Here is a 9,050-nt window from a genome sequence, read left to right on the forward strand (position 1 = left end):
TCAAGCGGTGACAAAGGCCTCGTGAGCAGAGGCCCACAGAAACCGAGCCCTGCGCCTCCACGGCGTCCTGCTAACTCCCTGTTCCTCGTTCCCGGGGGCAAGCAGGGCACGTGTACCGCGACCCCAAACAGGCTGTGTGCACCGTGGCTCGGTGGCACTCGTATAGGGAGGGGCTCTCACGCCCACGTTGACCCTAGGGAGTAGGTTATGGTCTCTGTTCGCACTTCACGGGAGTAAAAGCTGAGGACCAGAGAAGCGTAGGCGCCCACCCAAGGTCACACGGCTAAGTGGCCGCTCTCAGACCGAAGCCAGGCATCCCGGTTCCACTGAACCCACGTGCTCCTTGTCCTCCTGGGTCCCCAAGGCAAGGACTGAGTGCCATCCATCTCTTACCCTCAGCGTCCTGCCCATGGCCTGGCAAAGCAGTAAGGACACTTGGAAAGGAGGTTGAATGAACTTTAAGACCCACCTCACTCAACATGCAAAACCCCACCCCAGGTACCCACCCACACTGGGCTCCAAGGCCACCGCCACCTTCTACAACAGGCATGACAAACTGGTGTCATTTCAAAGGGCCTGGTGCTGCCTCCCCAGAGCCTTAAGGCCAGAGCTAGGAGTGGGGGTCGGGGCCTGTGATCGTTCAGTAATGTCTGTCACAGACGCCGGGGTGGAGGGTGGTTTGTGAGTCTTCAGACAGACAAAGTCCACATTCTTGGGTCACCATGACTTCAAAGATGTCAAACTTTCAGGGCGCCTGGGTGGCTCGGTCGTTAAGTGTCTGCCTTCGGCTCAGGTCACGATCCCAAGGTTCTGAGATCAGCCCCACGTCGGGCTTTGGGGGGAAGCCTGCTTCTGCTTGTGTCTCCGTTTCCCCATGTCTCTCTGTCAAATAAATAAATAAAATCTTTAAAAAATATATCAAACTTCCAGAAAGTTAAAAATATGGAAAAAGCAAGGGCTGGAAGTTTATTGAATTCATTAACAAGGAAACCACAGGATGGTAGAGATGGTTGCTGGGTGGGGGGCAGGGGGCCCGGCTGGCTCATTTGATGGAGCATGTGACTCTTGATCTCAATGTTGTGAGTTTGAGTACCACACTGGGTGTGAAGTCCACTTAAAAGCAAAAAAAAAAAAAAAAAAGAGAGAGAGAGAGAGAGAGAGAGACAGTTGCTGAGTGGAATTTGAGGAATCAGTTATTTGCAGAGATGTGAAGCAGAGTAGATTGGCTGGTCAGATACGGAACTGTTCATTGTTCTCCAGGACGAACGTTTAACCTGAGATGATCTTTCTGCATCACAGAAACCGACAAGTTTGCACGGAGATAGTATCGCAGACCCAGAGCCTTCAATCAATGGGTAACAGAAACCCAGAATGCGCAGAACCCCTCCCACAAGGACTGGCAAACTTACATGGAAGGGGCCAAACCGAGCCCTCCTCTTGAGTTTTTTTTCTTCCTTTTTTATTACGGTAAAATAAACATAACTTGAAAACTGCCATCTTAGCTTACGATTTAAGTGGACAGTTCGGGGGGGTATTAAGCACATTCACACCATTGTCAGCTGCCGCTGGGGTCCACCTTCAGAACTTTCTCATCTTCCCAAACTGACGCTCTGTCCCCAGTAAACATGGACCCCGCCCGGCCCCTGGTGCCCACCATCCGCTCCGTCTCTAGGAGCCCGAGGGCTCTGGGGCCCCCGGGTAGGTGGGATCACACAGCATCTGATGATGACCAGCTCATTGCCCTCAGCGTCGAGTCCCCAAGCTTCATCCATGCGGAGGCCGGGGTCCGAAGTCCCTTCCTCCTGAGGCTGAGCGGTAGTCCATTGTAGGGATGGACCACGTTTTGACTGTCCACTTGTGCACTGATGGACCCTGAGGTCCCTTCCACACTTTAGCTGCTGTGAACAACGCTGCTACGGACACAGGTGTGCAAATGTCCTGGATCCTGCTTTCCACTCCCGGCGGCGTACCCCCAGGTGTGGGATTGTTGGCTCATAAGGGAGCCCTATTTTTTTTTTTTTAAGATTTTATTTATTTTGGGACGCCTGGGTGGCTCAGTTGGTTGGGCAGCTGCCTTCGGCTCGGGTCATGATCCCAGCGTCCTGGGATCGAGTCCCACATCGGGCTCCTTGCTCATCAGGGAGCCTGCTTCTCCCTCTGCCTCTGCCTGCCATTCTGTCTGCCTGTGCTTGCTCTCTCTCCCTCTCTCTCTCTGACAAATAAATAAATAAAATTTAAAAAAAAAAAAAAGATTTTATTTATTTATTTGACAGAGAGAGATCACAAGCAGGCAGAGAGGCAGGCAGAGAGAGAGGAGGAAGCAGGCTCCCTGCTGAGCAGAGAGCCTGACGCGGGGCTCGATCCCAGGACCCTGAGATCATGACCTGAGCCGAAGGCAGCGGCTTAACCCACTGAGCCACCCAGGCGCCCCAGGGAGCCCTATTTTTAACCGGTTAGGGAGCTCCGTGCTGTCTTCCAGAGCGGCTGCCCCAGTTTGCTTTCTCACCAGCAGGGCAAGAGGGTTCCAGGTTCTCCACGTCCCCACCAACACTTGTGATTCTCTGATTTTTTAAAAAATAGGCGAGTGGGTGTGAAGCGGCTTCTCGCGTGGCGTTGATTTGCGTCTCCCTGGTGACTGGTGACACCAAGCGTCTTCCCATGTGCGTGGGGCCTCTGTCTTCCCGGGAGAGACGCCTGCTCGGGCCTTTGGCCAGTTTCTAATCAGGTTGGAGCTGTGGTTCTTTATACATTCTAGACTAAACCTAACAGCGTCCCCCATTTCTCGAGGCGGCTGGTTTAGAGCTGCGGCTGCAGAGAGGAGGAGCTGGGGGTCTGGGTGGCCTGTGGAGCCATGTTTCCACCTGGCTTCATGGAAGCCGTGGGCCCACCTCGCCTTGAATTTGAAAGCCATCCTTGGATGGGCCTGGTCAAGGACCCTGCGGGACACGACGATGAAATGGCAGGCCACCGCCCTTCCTTACCAGCTGTGGGTCATTCTCCCCAACAGCGCTGGCGGGTCCAAGCAAAGCCCCACGAGCTCCACTCAGTTCCTGCCCATCACCGTGACCACAACAGCTGGGGTGGGTCTGCTTGTCAGATGGGACTGAAGCCTGCGGGCAGGGAGGTGGGCCTGGAAACTGCGAAGACCCCTGCTCTGGCCCTGACCCCTTCCCCTCCCCCTGCGCACGGTGGGTGGGTGGGGGGCAGCACTTAGCTACCTCCCTGGAAGCTGGGCTGGTCCCGGAGAGAATTAGAAGAACAATGTACCAGAGCCAGCTTCTTTCCTCCAAAAGGACAGGGCCCCTCCCTGCCCCTGGGGCCCAAGCTCCGGGTCAGCCCCTGAGCTCATTCTGGAAGGGTCTTTGTCTTCCTCCAGGGGCATTTAGGCAAAGCTTCTCAGAGCACAGGCTGGCGTTCAGGCCTTCAGACTTTTTTTTTTTTTTTAAGGTTTTATTTATTTAATTGACAGAGAGATAGCACAAGTAAGCAGAGAGGCAGGCAGAGAGAGAGAAACAGGCTCTCCGCTGAGCAGGACCGCTCGATCCCAGGACCCTGAAATCAAGAACTGAGCCGAAGGCAGCCACTTAACCAACTGAGCCACCCAGGCGCCCCCGAGGCCTTCAGACTTTGTTTAAGCGAAGGAACCGCCCCCGCCCAAACTCTGCCCCTGGAGCCAGTATTGTCTCTAAGCGCTGGGAGGGTGGGATGGGAATTTGCCTCTTGAACTGTCTAAACAGGGGGAGGGTAACAGCGTGAGGGCTTCCAAGGAGACTCTGGGTCACCTTCAACCCAACACCTGCCTCCCCCAGGCAGAGAAAATCGGTAGTTTTGTAATTCAAAACGTAAACTTCCCTGACAACCTAGCAATCCCAGGCCTGAGGTACTCCCAATAAGTCCTGAGAGGGAAATGATTGGGAGAGCTGATGGCCAAGAGCTGGGACCCAACGTCCCTTAGCAGCAAAGAAGAAACAAATCGCAGGATGACTTCTCAGCAACCAGAAGGACTGGACAGAGGTCTTGGCCAGCAGCCGTGTGGACCAGCCGCTGAGCGGTGACACAAAGGTCCCCGCGGAGGGCAGCTTCCCGGCTGGCTGGTGGCTGGGAGGCTCCGTGGCTCCTGGTGCTGGTGTCAGAAACCAGCTCGATGCTCAGGGGTGGGAGCACCTGTGGGAAAAGAGCGGGGCCCTCTGGGGGTGATGGAAGCGTCCCGGGCTGACCGGGGTGGTGCTGAACACTTGGCTTCATACAGTTGTCGAAACGCACTGAACTGGGGCATTAGGGGGCTCAGTCGATGAGGCATCCGGTGTCAGCTCTGGACTGTGATCCCAGGGTCCTGGGATCAAGCCCCGCATCTGGCTCCCTGCTCAACAGGGAATCTGCTGGAGAGTCTCCCTCTGCCTCTGCTGCTCAATCCTGCTGCCCGACTCTCACAAATAAATTAAAACAAAAACAAAAACAAAAAAACCTGCAGTGAACTTGTGCCTTTCATCATGACTGAATTACACCCTGTGCAGCTCACTTTGAGGGGGCGCACTGACCCACAGAGTGTGTGCAGGAACCTGGAAGGCCTCCTGGGAAGCGACAGAAGCCACATCCCAAGGACCACACCTTGGTGCATTCCACGAACCTGAGATACCCAGACGGGGCAAATCTGGAGACGGGAAGCAGGGTGGTGGGTGGCAGGGGCCGGAGGAGGGAACAGCCTCCCACCCCGCACGGCGGCACCACGTTGGTGCTGCCCGGCCTCAGGGGCACGTCTGGTGCCAACGTCCCCCGGAGGGGGCCTGGAGGGGCAAGGAGGGAGCTGCTGCTGGCCCAGGGACCCCGAGTGCCATCTGGCACCCTCCAGGCGCAGAGGGTTCCCGTCCATGTCCTTCAGCAGCTCCTGAAGGAGACCGGGACTGGCGCCTGCAGAAGGCCTTCGCCGGCGCCCCCGGGCATTTGCACCCTGCTGGTGGGTGACTCAGCCTGACTCCGAGGACAGCCACTCTGCTGACGGAGGATAGAGAGTCACGAGCCTTGCAGGACATCCTCAAGGCATGCAGAAACACCCCGGGGGCCTGAGTCACCACAGGGCTTGGACCGGGAAAGGCCCGGGGCCAGGGTCTGGGCTTCCTTCAAGCCCTGGACCCCAGCTCCAGAACTGTCCCAATGGACAAAGCTGTCCTCCCTCTACTCCTTGTTGCCTCGAGAGCCATCCAGGTGTGTCTCCGGGGTGAGGCTGAGGCTCCCTCCTGCCTGGTGCGAGCCGGCCCCTTCCTTCTCATGCCCCTGCTCTGTGCTATAGCGCCCTGGGTCCACCGACAGGGGGAGGGGGCAGTGGGGAGGGTGGGGGGCACAGAAGCCGCTGGGAGCTGCTTTTCATCCTCTGGCTCTTGACTGGGCTGCTGAATTCATGGATTTTCAAAGTATAAATAAAATCAGTCCAGCCTGATGATGACAACGTCCTGCAAATCAAGAGGCACGCAGGCATCTAGGAGTTCGGTTAGAATCTTCTAGAAGACAACTTATGCAACCATGAGGACACGCATGTGTACTCTCCCCCTCACTGGCCGCCTCCAGCCACAGAGAGTCAAAGGTCGCGTGGGCACGGTCCATTTCTGCGGTGTAACCAGGACAGGAAACTGTGGAAACAGGCAGGTTGCTGGTTGCCAGGGCCCTGGAGGAGAAGGAGGCCAGCGCAGAGCTACAGCTAAGGGACCCAGGGCTTTACTTTGGGGTGATGAGCACATCCCGCAATGGAGCGGGTGGTCTCGAGCCCTGCGAACCGTCCCTCCAAGTCCCCAGGGAAGCCCTGGGTTGGGGGGAATCCAGCGCAGGGGGAGGGGTGTGAGGGGCTGGGGGAGGGCTCTGGGGCTCTGGTGTGAGTGGGGCTCCTGCCACCCTCCCCGTTTGCCAGGTGAGAAAGCCAAGGCCGGCTTGGCCCAGGGTCTCCTGCCGGTACGTGCAGAGCTCAGACGAGAGCCCAGCACCGGCACCGGGGGCAGGTGCTGCCCACACCACCCGCGGACGCCCCCAGATGCTTCTGACGCGCCCTGTCTGGAGGCAGGCAGATGAGGCTGCGTTCCGTTTTCTTTTAGGTTAAAAAAAAAATCTAGGGGCGCCTGGGTGGCTCAGTGGGTTCAGCCGCTGCCTTCGGCTCAGGTCATGATCTCAGGGTCCTGGGATCGAGTCCCACGTAGGGCTCTCTGCTCAGCAGGGAGCCTGCTTCCCTTCCTCTCTCTCTGCCTGCCTCTCTGCCTACTTGTGATCTCTCTCTGTCAAATAAATAAATAAAATCTTTAAAAAAAATCTATAACTCATATACCATCAAATTCACAATTTAAAAGCATCGAATTCAGAGGTTTGGGGGTAAATTCAGGGTTCTGCAGTCATCACCTCTGCTCATTCCCGATCGGTCTCATCGCAGTGGGGGAACCCCCAACCCCATGACAGCACCGTGCTCCCCACGCCGCACAGCCACAAAGCTTCCTTCTGTGGGTTTGCCCGTCATTCGGCAGACGCTGGCTTATCTGGTGCCATGTGACATCTACCGGGCTTGTCTACATGGTAGCCAAACCGGCCTCACCCCGCGTTACTGCTGAATAACGTCCCACTCTGCGGTAGAACACCCTTGCTTTCTTTAACTGTCAGTTGACGGGTATTGGGTTTTTTTCCCACCTTTGGCCATATGGAAAATGTTAGTGCCCGGACTTTTTTCCTTCACTGCCCATGGTTCTTGGTGACATCACTTCGGAGAATGACCTTCACCGTCTAACAGAACTTCTGTTTCACTTGTTACGGTGTATGGTCTGTCTCTGTCCCACAATGAGAACTCCAAGACCTAAGGGATTCCCCAGGACGTAAACTGGCAGCTGGCCCCAGGGAGCCCTCAGGGGATGCTTGTGTGAATGGTCACAGGCACGGGCCCTGTCTCTCAGCTCCCAGACCCCATGAGTAGCATCACAAGTCCCCCGTATCCGTCCGCTTCCTGGTGGGAAACAGTCCTGCTCCAAAGAGCTTCCCGGGACATTAGTGAGGAGGCCACATGCAGGGGGCTGGGGCCTTGCACAGCCTGCGGGGAAGGGCTGGAGCTGAGGGGCCGAGGAAGGGTGGGGGGGGGCCGGCAGGAGCCCTGGTTGTAGAACTCAGAGCTGGGAGCCAGCAGAAGTAGGCACTAGGGCTCCGCCAGCCATGGACCTTCGGTTAGCCAAACCCAGGAGAAGGGACCAACCTCCAGGAGCCTGAGCCTGGCCCACCATTCGCAGGTCTGGCTGTAGGGGCACATAGGTGGCACAGGACATCTGACTCAGGGGACAAAATGGAGGCTGGGGGAGGTGAAAAGACCCCCCCCCCCCCGGCGCTGGGCAGAGCCGGGGCTCAGGCAGAGGCCACGAGGCCCTGGTCCAGGGCCTACATCACCAACAGCACGGCCTCCCCAGGGACTCCAGGGCCTCCAGGCTAGCAAGCCAAGTGTCCAGAGCCAGATTCCAGCCTTCTGACACAGCAAGGCAAAGCTCTCATACTGTTGTCCTGGGCAGGAGCTCAGGCCTGGACAGCCACACCCACCACACCTGTCCTCCTTGGGACCAACCCTCCCTGCTTCCCAAGAACCAGGTGTGACACCTTAGGCAACCTACTTTTATCCTTTTTAAATTGCTTTCTCCTGGGCACAAGGGGGCCCTGATCTCCGAGTGTGCCTCCATTGTCCCAGCTCCTGGGGCCCAGTACTCACGGGCCTCCTGCCTTCTGGGGCTTCGTGGCCCGTCATCGGTTCTGGCTGACCAGTGTCAGTGGGAGCAATATTTTCTGCTTCTGGAACAGAGCTCTAAAGTCTCCCAAATGCTCATGGGGGATGGGGCCCCGGCGAGCCCCTGCCCCCTACCCGGCAGGGAGCACGTAGTGGGACCAAGATACAAACCTGCACGGATTTGAGTGGCTGAGCTTGGGGAGCTGCTTGTGACCGTCAGTCACCTGGCCCGTCCTGACGGACAGGTGGGGAGTCATCGCTGTCTGCGGGTCCAGGAGCTGAGCCTAAGCGCCCCGCACACGCACGCGCATACCCGACAGGTGATTCACGGAGTCGGGCGGCCCTCCAGCCCCTGCGTCCCGGCCTGACAGTGTTCACTCAGCGCCTCCCGGCCCTGCCCTGCCGCCAGCCCCACCTCACCTGCCTCCCCCGTGGCCTCGAGGCCCTGCCCACGCAGGCCCCAGCTCCTCCCCTGGGTGCTCCTGCGGGCTCACTCTCCCCTGCAGCTGGGTCTGGCCGCCTCGGGGACTCAGTCCACACTCCCTCCTCCCACCCAAGCCAGGGTCCCAGCTGTCATCCGGGCAGAGGTGGGCAGGAAATAGAGGGCCGTCATGGATTCAAAAGATTTACAAACCTATCCCACGGTCCTAGACCGGGTCCTCGGTTGGACAGATCGACCCTGAAGACATTTGGAGGGACAAAGGGGGCAGATTTGATTGTGGGTGGGAGTCAAGGGACATCGGGGCACTCGTCCTTTATCTCATGAGATGAGACAATGAGGTTGTCCTCTGGTAGGAAAACGTCCTTACTCTTCACGAGATATACCAAGTACTGAGGGGTAACAGGTCCTGATGTCTGTATTTTACTTGAAAACACCTTTGGCAACGACAGAAATAAGTGAAACAATGTGGCAAAATGTGGCCAATCACGGAACCCACGTGCTGTGCGTCCCACTTCTCTAAAGCCAGTAAATCTTCACGAAAAGGGAAAGACACTGCACGAGAGAAATTTAAGAATACCTAGTGTTACTGTGCACGCCTACATGTTAACTTGTTCTTATGATTCAATGCACATAGAAAGCACAGCAGGACACCACACAACCTTGAAGCCGCTGGGGGAGGGGCACCCCGCGGTCTCAGCCTCTCAGTTGGAGGTGGCAGCGGCCTCCGTTTCGTGTCAGTGCTTCCTTTGTTGTGACTGTCAGCCCAGCAACCCCAACACGCGTTAAGTGCTCTCATCTTAAGGATAATTTTTACACCACTGTGCTCAAGACACAGGGCTTTCCCAGACCCCAGAAGCTGTCAGGAGACCCCACCCACCC

Source organism: Lutra lutra, chromosome 12, assembly GCF_902655055.1.
Source record: "Lutra lutra chromosome 12, mLutLut1.2, whole genome shotgun sequence".
NCBI lineage: Eukaryota > Metazoa > Chordata > Mammalia > Carnivora > Mustelidae > Lutra > Lutra lutra.